General features: G+C 35.7%; 1 protein-coding gene across 1 annotated transcript in view; it reads left to right on the forward strand.

Annotated features, from left to right (window-relative positions):
- PRKCQ (protein kinase C theta) overlaps positions 1–13,069 on the forward strand; it is a 537,712-nt gene that overhangs the window by 291,042 nt on the left and 233,601 nt on the right. The window lies entirely within an intron of this gene.

Here is a 13,069-nt window from a genome sequence, read left to right on the forward strand (position 1 = left end):
TCCTAGTTTGTATACAGCTCTGAGCTATGCTAAGTTGAAACAGTGGATATGGAAAATGTTGCTCTGAGTACATGGTGTAATAAATCTGGTCTTCACATTAATTAATTGCTTTGTAACATTTGCAAAACAGTAATGGGGTTATTTGAACATCATTAGTGTACTTAATGTAGGAAAGGATGAGAAGAGCACACATTTTGAAAGTTACTCTTAATGTCATAAGAAATTGCATTTTTTTAAATAGGAACAGTCCTCTGATTGTTTGAATATGTATATATGCATTTGTTTTTAAGGGACTGTTTCAGAAAATTATTTAACTTATGTTGGAAATCTCATCTGCCCCACTATAACTGGCACATTAAAAGGGAAGTCCAATGGCCAAGGATGAATGACGCAGAAAGTAGGCAAAGATTTGGGAGATTAACAAAATATTGGCACACTAAGGCTAGTAGTTTGGAGGAGAGGTTGTCAAGATATTCTGGGGCCATTACTCCATACTATTCAGTTGTCCCTGAAACAGAAAGCTACGGATAAAGTTGGAAGGGATGATTATCTCAAAGAAGTCATGATTTTTAAGATCTCAACAAACAGTATATGCTAGTGGCACTCTTCTGAGACAAAATGAACTCAGACGAGCCCTTTGCAGAAATGTTAGGATCCTGGCCCCTGTTAGACTGGGAGGGAATTCTATAGCATGCATAGTGAGCTGGTATTCCTTTTACTTGTCAAAGTCAAGAATGGTGTGGCTTATTTAGCATAATTCCCATAATCATGAAAGTGGGATACCAGTGTGGTAACCCCAAGTGAAGTAAGGATCTAACTCTTTTGCCTCCTGCCACCTGGTTTCTAATTTAAATGCAGACAGTAAGTTACTCATTTGTCTTTTGGTATCTTGGGCAAACATTTGGATGGTTAGTGGTCACAAATACATTTGACAAGATGTAATTGTCATTGGATTTAGGGTTTTGAAAGAGAATAGCATTCCTTACTTTCTGCAGAATGCATTACAAAATAAATGTGAAGAGATAAGAGACAACATTAAAATATAAAATAACTTGTCCCTCATCTTTATTTACAAATAAACCATGTTCGTTTTTTTTCACATACATTGATGATTTTGACTAGTAGGAACATCATTGCAAATACGCTACTGAGCTGTCGACTCAGAGCAAAGTGTCTAAAATAACAATAAACAAAGGATTATGTGTTTTATATGGATCACAAGGACAAGTGGCTCCTTACTGCATGGGATTATTTGCTGTTGTCTCCAAAATTGTCAAATATTAGAGTTAATTTAGAAGGAATTAAAAAAAAAAAACAAACATACCTTTTCCCTCCTTTTTGTTTCATACTTTCTGGCAATTCCGGTATCCATCCTTCTCCAAGTCTGCTAGATTCTCCTTCCCCTCTGGACTTTCTCTGACTCAGATCCAGGGCTGGCATGAATCTTAAGGGACTCCTAATGGTTATTTGGATGACGGCATCTACCAGGGCGATTTTTTTATTTAATGACCCAACCTCAGTTTTCCTCATTCTCAACCCCTGTGTTTGTCTGTTCTCTCCAAAGGCTACTAAGCTCTATGGCCCATGATTCTTTTCAGGGAGCACACAGGTGAATGCCTTTCCCCAGGGATAGGTACATTCATTCCCTCCCTGCCAGCACCTCAGACATCTGAGCTGCTAAGCAAACCTGGGTCACCTGCGTCATAGGAAGCCATAGTTTCTTTCAAGAAGTCAAAGACAGAAGATTACTGGCATCCTGCCAAGGTGGAGAAGACCAAGAAGGTGAGCATTTAATGTTCTTCAGGTCTTCAGCTTCTCCCTCATCTAGAATATGCTGTCTGGGAGTTGGTATGTATGTATATATATATATATATATATATATATATATATATATATATATATGCAAGTATCTTATATGCAAGTATCTATCTATCTATTGATCCGTCTATCTATCTATCTATCTATCTATCTATCTATCTATCTATCTATCTATCTATCTACCTATCTATATATTATATATGTACATACTCTCACATTAAAAGTGGGGTTGTGGGTGCTTGCTCCTATGTCAGAAGTGCAGGGGTGACCCTCTTGTGTGTTTATTTTTTAAACAAAAACATATTTATTAAAGTATCATGTATGGCATAGGCAATCATGCATTTATATACACGAAAACAAAACATATTGATGTGATTTTAGTTGCAATCATTATACATCACAAACCATATTGACATAATTTTAGTTGCAAACATGATACCTCATTTATAATCTACCCAGTCTTTGTCGGTCAGACATCACACATCTCATTCATATCCTGCCTTCTTTTAAACCTCATTCCTCTCTGCATGTATAGTTACCACAGTTACCATTTTTTCTATGTAATTTGCTCCTACCCTTTTCTAAAGCTCCCAATTTCAGTTTTTTATCTCTGTTACTATACTCACTACTTCTAGTAAAGTTAGTTTAGACTTTGATTTCCATTTTCTAGTTGTTGCTTTTTTTTGGCAGCCACCATAATTAGACTTAGCAAGGCCTTACTATGTCTAGGCAACTCCACTTTTATATCATAATTCAAAAAAGTAATTTCCCTAGTTACACCAATTTGCTCACCCAGTATTTCTAACAGAGCAGTCTACAGAGAATATTTAAAGTCTGCTAATTCATTACATTCCTGGAAATATGTTCCCAATTACTTCTTTCTTCCCCATCATACCTGCAGCATTTGTTGTCTACCTGAGCAACAATTCTTTAGCGTCTGCTTGGGGTATAAAAGTACCTATGTAAGCACTTCTAAGCAAATATCCTAAATCTTCTAGACTTTGTTGCATATTTGGGAGACATACATATATCCCCCATTTGTTCTTTTTGAATTGCTATTCCAATCTCTCTTCCCAACACTTTCTAACTTCTGATTGATTCTTATAGTTATCATGCAATATTTTATATGCTCTACTAATTGTTCTTTTTTTAATGACAGGTTCTGTTCTAGAGTCCACTAAAAACTCTACCAGTGCTGGTCTTTTGTTTAGGATCCACCTAGGCAATCTCTAGTCTGCAGTCCAAATAAATTCTTGGTCTCTTCCCATTCTATTACATTTCCTGCTCTAATTATTTGCTGCTGATACTTTGGTTGTCTTGCCAGTTTTCTCCAGTAAATTCCAGCCCCCTCTTGCCTATTGTCTGTATCCCTAATTGCAGCCATCCCTATCAGCAGAATCACATTTTCCATTCCCGTGTTGGCTTAGTTCTTCGAATACTTAGTTACTTTATGAATATACTATTCTGTATGATTATTGTTATTCTCCGTAAGGATCTGCATCCAAAATCCCAGTCTCCCCTTGTTTCTTGAGCTTCTCCCATTTCATTATCATCCCTTTCCACTTTGAATTATAGGTTTCTGCTTGTGCTATGTATAGGAGCCTTAAATGTGAAGCTCTGAAATACTGCTTCAAGTCAGGTAATCCAAAACTGCCTTGCTCAATTGGAAGAATCAGGTTATCCCACTTGACTCTTGCTGTCTTCCCCTCCCACATACAATCCTTCAGCTCTTTCTTAATTGCTAGACACAACTTTTCCTCTGGTTGATAAAAATATGCCTGACTGTGTATAAAACTAAAGGGAATAAAACATTTTAACTGCTTGTATCTTGCTATCCATATTCATTTAACAGAACTTATGTCTCATTTTTTGTATTATCTTTTTAGTCTCTTTCTACATAGCCTTAGCTGCCACACCAGAATTCTTTTTTTAATCTATACGCCTAAGTATTTAATTTTATCATGTCCTTATAAATATGGATATTGCTGAACCAATGTGTGTATGGATACATAATTTTCAGTTGTTGCCTATGTTTTAGTGCCATTAATTTTGTATCCTGAAAAGATTTGAAACTGCCTCATAATGTTCCGCAACACTGAAATGTCCTTTACCAGTTTTATCTTGTGTAAAATAATATCATCTGCAAATGCAGCCAGCTTTTTTTGACTTCCATACCAATTATATCCTTGAATTTATGACTCTCTTATTTTCTTTGCCAATGGTTCTAAATATAATGGAAATAACAAAGGGGAAAGAGGACACCCTCTCCCTGGTTCATCTGCTCAAACAGAAATTATCAGAGAGGAACCCACCCACTTTAATTTTCACCTCTGATCCCTCCTAATTCCTCCTAATTAACCTTAGACTACCATCTTATTCTGTCAAATGCTTTTTCTATATCAAGAATAACCAACAGTGGTATATTGTTACATTCTGCTTCCCTCTGGATCATCAGTGGTCTATTAATGTTTCCAAATATTTCCATCCATTCCACAAAACCACATTGATCTATATGTATCAATTTTGACATCACTTTTGCCATTCTTTTTGCCGTTATAGACATGAACAATTTAGGACTGAAATGGGCCTGTATGAAGCTGGATCTGATGGGTCTTTACCCTCTTTAGATATTACAGCCACCACTGATTTCTTCCAGGATGTTGGTACTTTTCCTCCTCTTAAAATACTGTTAAACAAAACCTTCCAAAGCTTTATCAGTTTTTTCCCCTTCTAGCTTCCAAACTTCCACAGGACACCATCTATTCCTGGAGACTTTCCTGTTGATTGGTTATGCATTGCCATTTTTATCTACTCTCCCCCCATCCTGTTAGTAATTGAGCCTTATCTACCTCTAACCTTGGCATATTTAATTCTTCCAGAAACATTTCCATTTCTACCTTTTCTTGATTTCTGTGTATCTCTGCTTTATACAGACTTTATACAGACTCAAAGATATTTCTAGTACCTCTACAGGATCTCCTGTTCTCTTCCTTGTTATAGGCTCCCTAAGCTTGCCAACAGCCCTTTATACTTTCTTTTTCCTGAGTTGTTGTGCTAAAAGTTTTTGTGCTCTGGCATTATTATCAAAAACAGTTGCTCAATAGCAATCCTTCTAAACTCATGCATATTATTGAGGCAGGCCTTTGTTTTCTTCTTAGCATGCTGCAATTGCTCCTCTTCTTGTTCTGTCAGATTCCCACTATTCTTCAATACTTTAACATTTGTCATTCCCACTAAGTAATTCTTGTTGCTTCTTAACCATATCTGTCTTTTTAAATGTCCACCCTATTTTTAAACTCCGCTTTAATTTAATCCCACTGTCTATATTTTCAGAAAAACATTTCTGTCTTCTGTAATAATGTCTGAAAACTTTCTACTGCCTATTCCTTAAATTCCTTTATTTTCAACAGTTGGGTGGAAAAGTGCCAGTGTCTCATTTTTATTTCATTACCCTGGATTTTTATTTTAGTTATTATTGGCACGTGATCTGAAATAGTTATTGGATGTGTATCAAAACTTTCAATTAAATACACATGTTCCTGTGAAATTTAAGTTCTGTCTAGCCTAGCCCAGTTTTTGTATCTTGGGGAATAATATGTAAATTCATGCTGAACTCCTACTACTGAATTCACATCTTCCCTGCCAAATATTTTCATAAACTTCTTCAAAAATCTACCTTCCTTTGTTATATTTTTACTTCTGGACCCCCAACTTGATCTTCACTACTGCAAATCAAATTCCAGTCCCCCATCTATAAGTAATATTCCCTGCCTAAAACTGATTATTTCTCCCAGAATTTTCTTAAGCTCCATTATATTAGTTTTATGTGGAATATAAATACATGCCAGTATAATCATTCTGCCTTCCCAGTAGCCTCTTAGTACTACATATCTACCATTATTATCTTTTTATCCTCTTCTGTCACTATTGGTGCTCCTCTTGCATTTAATATAAGTACTCATCTTTTCCCTTGTCCCAGGTATTCCACTGAATAACCATCCTAAAAACCTTTTACTTTATCAAATTCATGTGTTCATTTCTTTCCAAATGTGTCTCCTGTGACATAACTGTTTGCACTCTACATTTTTAATATAGTTCACTTCTCTTTCTTTTTATATATATCTGTGAGATTATTAACATTTAAATATAATATAGAAAATGTCATTATGTTAAAAAGCTGCATCTACCTTTTATTTGTAACAGCTTTTTTGTTAAGTATCTAGTTCCATATTTTCTGTTATGTGCACACATTAATGTTTACCAGGCTGATTGGGTGTAAAATATGTTCATTTGCAAACAGAGCACAGTTGTTTTTGTCACATCCATTTGAGCCCATGTCACATCTTAGAAAATGTTGTTTTATTGAAAGCCCTCAAATAAAAAAACACACTTCAATACAGCCCTAAAACACATTAACTTAATACTAACACAGAAAACTATGCACATATTCAAATATTGAAGTTTTACCCTGCTGATAGGAACAATTGTCCCAAACTGACAGACACACTGATAGACTTGGGATAGCCTAAAAAGAAGGTTATCCATGTTAAGATGCATGGTACAGTCTGTGCTTGTACTAAGTGCTGTCTGGTCTTGTCTTATCTTTATTGCTCTCCCAGAATGGAAAAAGAGTTGAATACTTTCAGAAAATCTCCTACCTATTGAAAGAAAGAGGTATTCTGTTTTTATTGTTCTTTATCATGTTGTCTCCGTGGAGACATGAGAACCAGATACAGAGTTGTTTCTACGAGCATTTATTTATTTATTTGTTAGTGGAAAGGTTTATTATATTCAATGCTCTATTTTATTTATTTGCTTTCTCTGAAAACCTGTTATTAGATTAAGCCAAGGGCCTTAATCCAGTCATTCACTTGTGCAAGAATGAGAAAAAGCACATTAACTTTTCTTGTATCATAATCTTTTGACCTGACTTTTCTTTCTTTTTTTTATTTGCATTGAAGTGCTGACATTTCTTAAAACTTATGCACACCAATTAAAATACAAAACTACTACAAAAATAAAAAAGGACACGTGGTTAAAGGACAGGAACTTATTTAATAACATTAGTGGTTTCATTCAGGGTTAATACATGAACTTCTACAGACAAAGAATAAGTAATTTTCAAACATTTAAATACCCCATAAATTAATCATATGGCAATCCAAAACAAAATATTACATGACATACAAAATAAGTCAGTGTAAACACCCCCTTCCCATTTTAGACAAATTCAGATAATACATTGCTATACATTCAAGTTCTTAAGTACAAATACTTGTACAAAATAAAAAACATATGTTATAAAAAATCTGTACCACATAAAATTAAAAAAATAGCTTGTCTGAATACATGTCACCTATGCAAACTCCTAAGCTTTAACAAGTAAAAAATAGAACATAGGTCATTCAAACCTGGATAATAATATGCATTTAACCTAACTTGCATAAAAGTTCCTGCTTGTCGAGCTTTAACACCAAGTGATTGCCCCCTCACATCAAAGTCAAACTGATTAATAACCCTAAATTTAAAAGAATGACCTGGGTTCAAAGAAATATGTTTTGCTAGGGCATTCAAGACTTTACCTATATTAATACTGTAAATGTGCTCATAAATACGCTCACTAAACCTGGTTCCGTTTTCCCCACATAAAAAACTTTTGCATGCCTGACAGCAAGATAAACTGCAGTCTTAGAATTACAATTACATTTATTTTGAGTACTGTATTTATGGTTCCTTATTGAAAAAGTTCGACCAATGTCAATATATTTACAATATGGATATGATTCACTAAGTGTCCAACAGTAGAGGTAAATTCTCTTTCCAAAATACATTTCAAATTAGGGCCCCTTTTGAAAATAAAACCAGGTTGACAGTCCAATTTCATTCTAATATTAGAGTCTTCCAATAATAAGCACCAGTTTTTCATCATAATTCACTTTAACATACTGGAGTCTAGGCTGTAGTGAGTGATAAGCCTAAAGTTATTATTTGTCCTAGCTTCACTCACCAGAAATTGTGGCTGATAGGACCCTAAATATATACCGGTAACATTATTCAAAATAGGTTTAAAATTACCAGCAGCTCTTTTGCGTTGGACCTCACTAATTAAATCATCCACTAATAATAGTGGGTAACCTCATTTAGAAAATGTCCCCAAGTTTATTACATTCATTGGAAAAGTCCTCCTCCAAAGATGTCATCTTAGCCACCCCCACTAATCCTAGCAACATATCCAAAATTAGTTATATCCTTAATTAGCTCAACATCTAAAAATGGGGTCTTTTCCATATTAAATGTGAAAGTAAATTCCAGAAAGTTGGTGGTGTTAATAAAATATTTAACCAACTCAGAGGTCATGCTCTCATCACCCTTCAAAATAATAAAAATGTCATCCCAATGACTGGTGAAATAAAATATTTTATTCAAGACTTGCTGATTTTTAAATGCATATTCTGGTTCCCAAGAAGCCATCACTAAATTAACAAAACTGGCCCCACATGGGGAACCCATAGCCCCCCCCCTCTGTAAATAATATGATCCTTCAAATAAAAAATAATTGTTACTTAAAATAGTATCAAGCAATTCTTCAACTACTGTACTGTCCGAAGGGGATGCACTTTTCTCGAGTAATAACCCAGACACCCATTCAATTCCTAAACTATGAGGAATGACTGTGTAAAGGTCCTTGACATCCACTATTAAAAATTATGACCCTCCTGGAACTCTAACTTGTTAATGAATTCTAAAAAGGATGAAAAGTCCTTACATATCTGTGGTTCGCTAACCACAACCTTTTTTAATATGTTGTCAACAACCTTCGCACAGGCATAAGTGATGGAATTTCTCCCATCAACAATGGGACATAAAGGGGGAGTCACATAAGTCCTTAGGGATACCAAAAATAACAGGGTTCAATGGTGCAGGTATCATCAGATAATTATACAAATGTATATCAACATGAACATCGATAAATAAATCATCAATGTAAGATTTAACCCTTCGGTATGCTCCATTAACTTCATTCAAAGATACAAACTCATAGTTATCTGATTGTAATAATTTAAACATCTTGTTATGGTAATCCCATAGATCCATAAAGACCAACCTCCCACCCTTGTTGGGTTTCATTACTTTGATTTTTCAAGACCTCGATGAGTTCACGGTTTCCCATTTAGTCCTAGTAAAATCGCTGCTCAACATCCTGCCATTTTTATTATTATTTAACAACTGCCTAATATCTGCTTCACACGCTTGTTCAAAAACAGTGAGAGTAGGGGCAGTGGCAGGTTAAATACACTAGTTACTCTGTGTTCATTAACTTGTACAGCAACATTATCTAATAAAACAGACAGATTCAATTTACGGATATACAGCTTTAAATCTAATAATGTCTCTACGAAGTCAGCTCTATGTGATGGAACAACAGTCAACCCCTTAGCCAGAATATCAGCTAACACTGGTTCAACACTGTAGGAAGAATAATTAAAAATATTGAAGTGACCTTCAGTGTTCCGTACCAAATAAAAAGCTGCTTGTCCCAGATAAATTATGGGGCACTTCTTCAATACCAGGAGAATTACCTACTTCCATAATTTGTTGGACTTGGCAGGATTTCATTCTGTGTTGGGTTCCTCACTGGCTGTTCACATGATTAGAGGTCATAGGTACATGAAAATGTGCTCTTGATTGGTTGTTGACATTGTTTTTGGTGTTATGCTGCGTATGACCCGACTGGTCCTTCAGACGTTCGCTCCATAACACTGAACAAGGAAAAAGTGAAAAGAAGGAGAAAACAGAGGCACCTGTTTACTTTAGTATCTCCATTACACTTGAAAATTACTGAAAAACTTTACCATATAGCATGCAGATTATATCATGCACTATAAAAATATTACTGTTAAGACCAAAATGTTGTTTTACATACAGTGAACACTTTCCTTCCTCTTCTCCTCTCCTAAGTCTTCCTCCAAACATTAATGACATGAAGTACAGCACATGCTTTAGAGACCCCTACATGTTTAACAAAGTCAAAAAGGTCCAATATTTCTAGGTTTTCTTGTTCTGTCATGTTTCACAAATATAATTAATGCTCTGTAACCCCACATTTATTTGTCAGTTTATAAGTTGCTAGTTTTATTCCTGTGCTTCCTTGTGCTTTTTTCTGTCTCTCAAGCATTTTCCATTGAAACATTGCAAAAGGTTTTACTGGTACAGTCTTATCTGTGGTCTTTTTTACCAGAAGAACAAAACAGAATCTCCTTCTGTTTCACAGCTCACTTTTTGTTGGACAGACTTTTGTATTTCCTCCTTAGCATGTTCTGCATACAAATGATTTTGTCTCTCCAGAAAAGAATATTCTGAAGATAGCTGGGCACAACAGCTTGGATCTCATGTCTGCTTCTCAATAGTCCCTGATTAGAGAAGTACATTTACTCCTGTTCTGCCTGGTGTACACTGAGTAATCATTTTCCCACAAACATTCTACTCTCTCCCACATTGAGTACTTTGTCTTTCTGCCATAGTTTTGTCAGAATCATCTCCTTCTGCCGGTAGGATGCATCTTTACTATTAAAGGTCTAGCTTACTTTCTCATGGCCAGGTTTGGAGTATACACACAATGTATCCTTTCAATTAACAACTCCTGCTGTGGAATACCAGTCCAGATGCTTATTTGCACTTTCATAAAATGAATACAGTCTGTTCCTTCCAGCTTATCTAGAACAGCAGCAAATCTCAACTTTCCCTACAAGATCTGTCTTCTAATTCTATTATTTTTTGAAACATCTCTTCTTGAGCTGTCTCATATTCAGCCAGGCTTTTCTTCATTTCAGTCTGTAATTTTTGCAGTTTTGTCACCTCATCTGAATATATGTTTAAAGCTTCTTCCATTTTTTTCCAGCCTTTTGTTATTTGAGTTGATATACTCCATCAGTGTTTCATTTATTTTAATTATCTCTGAGTACATTTGACTTATTTCTTCCTCTAGGTTACTGGAAGTCATGCCTTGCACCAAAGCTGGAGCTTGCACTGCTTTTTGCAGAAGAGCTGCAGAATTCTTCCCAGTCAGTGTTTTTTTCCTCACCTTTTGTGATTAATTTTCTTTCAGATTCTCAGAATTTCTTTTTGCTGGTATCCAGGCAGTGCACTTACTAGCCAGTTACTGAAGTTTGCCGAAAAAATACAAGTTTACTGGCTGTCTCTTCTGCGTTTCTGTTTTAATACTGGGAGAGCTGAAATTAAGCTGTTACGCAGTGTGCAGCCATCTTGGAAGTTGACCCCCTTGTGTTTTTGACCTTTGCAGTATCTGTATTGACCTTTTAGATGCTTATTTTCTCCAAGGTTATGAAATTACTTGACAGGAAGAGCTGTAAACCTCAATAGCTAGATGTACAGAATTATCCTTTGTTTCAGTCTCTTTGGACCAGAGTCTGGTTCAGGAAACAGACATTTCTTCCTTTGTTCACGTATATGATGTGTGCTTTATTCATGTTTTCTAGCTGTTCTTACTAGACATAAAGTCATTAAACTAATCCATACCTTTTCTGTGGACAGTGGCAAAACCAGGGAAGCCATGACTGTACACACTCTCTCCAAGAGATGAAAAGAGGCTTGGTCCTTTGTTACTTTAAGTCTTATTTCTTGGCAATCATTATTCCCAGTCCTTGGTGGAGTCAGAAAAATGAAAGTAAATGGAAAGGGATGATAGATATATAGAATATCCAAATTTCTTTCTCTAGGTTTCCATTGAATGTGTCTACTTACCAGCATTTTTATATTTTCTGAAACAGTAAGGGAAAGAAATCACAACTAGCTACCAGATTTTAGATAGGCCAATATCATTTTAGAGAATGAGGATGCTGATCTGTATTATTGTAGAAAACTACTCTTTATAGCCTTTCCAAGTTAGTCTAAGACGGTTGCTGGAGGGGTAACAATGTTTGAAAAACAGCATTAGTCATTTTAGAGTTCTAAAGTTATTTACAGAATGGGAAAAGGTATTTCTGAGATATAAAATACTGTCATTGTTTGCACTGTTAGCAATGCAGAAGATAGATATGTGACACGTCAGTCATGTATCCCGAGATTCCTTCTTCCTTCTGTATAGACAGAGTGACACGTGTCAGTCATGTATCCCGAGATTCCTTCTTCCTTCTGTATAGACAGAGTGACACGTGTCAGTCATGTATCCCGAGATTCCTTCTTCCTTCTGTATAGACAGAGTCTTTACCTTTGCTTTGTAACAAGGGCATTTTCAAAACACGTGGTAAATGGCAAAACGGATGAGTTCAGGGTATTGCTGTGGTGTGACTTGAATTTTCTACTGTCTTTTGCCACTGACAACTTATGATTTACAAAAGTTTGAATAAAAAAAAAAAAGAAGTCATGAATCAGGAGCAGTGTTCCACCAAGGAACAAGGATATCCATAATGACTTATAATAAAGGCAAAAAGGAGATCAAGCAGACGTCAGAATAAGTAGAACAGGTAAGCTAAACAAAGCTATAAATGATTTATTGACAAGGAAGAATGTGAAAAAAAGGACTGTGTTCATGAGGTCTGGTACCAGGCAAGAAGGATGGAAACAGACTGCAAAGACAGCATTAGCTGTCTGTGGCACAAAATGTGGTAAATATCAGTTCCCAGCTGAGTTCTATGGACAGCATCATCTGCTGCAATTTTATGGGTCTATATCAGATGAACGAAAAATCCGTTCATCGAATAAGTAAAGATTGAAGCTTCACGGACTTTGAAAACGGTATTGTGGGGTCTCAGTACAGTGAGGATTAGGGTATTTGCGCTTTCCTCACTGTAGTCCAATCTCAGAGTTATATATATTTAGCAGGGGGTGTGGGGCCACAGCCCCCCACAATACCGATTTCCGTGATGTTTCAATAATTACGCATTCGATGAACGGATTTTTCATTCGTCTGATATAGACCCCAATTTTATATAATTAAAGAGGTAAGTATTCATTTGCATAATAAATATGGTTGAAGATAATGTATAATTGGTTGCAGCATTCATGTAATTTCTTAATTTCTCTTCCAAAGTGCCACTTGTCATCGGCAGTTGCTAGATGTAGTGTCACTTGGTCATTGTCATTTGCTAGGTGTGGGAAAGCATGCCCATTAATAGTCATTAGGTCTTTCATGTCCTTCATTTCCCGTTGTCTCTTACTGCCTTTATATTCACTGTTAATTGCTTTAAAGGACTTTATAAAAGATAAAATTCTTACATATACTAGTTCTGTG

The sequence above is a fragment of the Protopterus annectens genome, chromosome 11.part0 (genome assembly GCF_019279795.1).
Source record: "Protopterus annectens isolate FY-2018-M chromosome 11.part0, PAN1.0, whole genome shotgun sequence".
Lineage (NCBI taxonomy): Eukaryota > Metazoa > Chordata > Ceratodontiformes > Protopteridae > Protopterus > Protopterus annectens.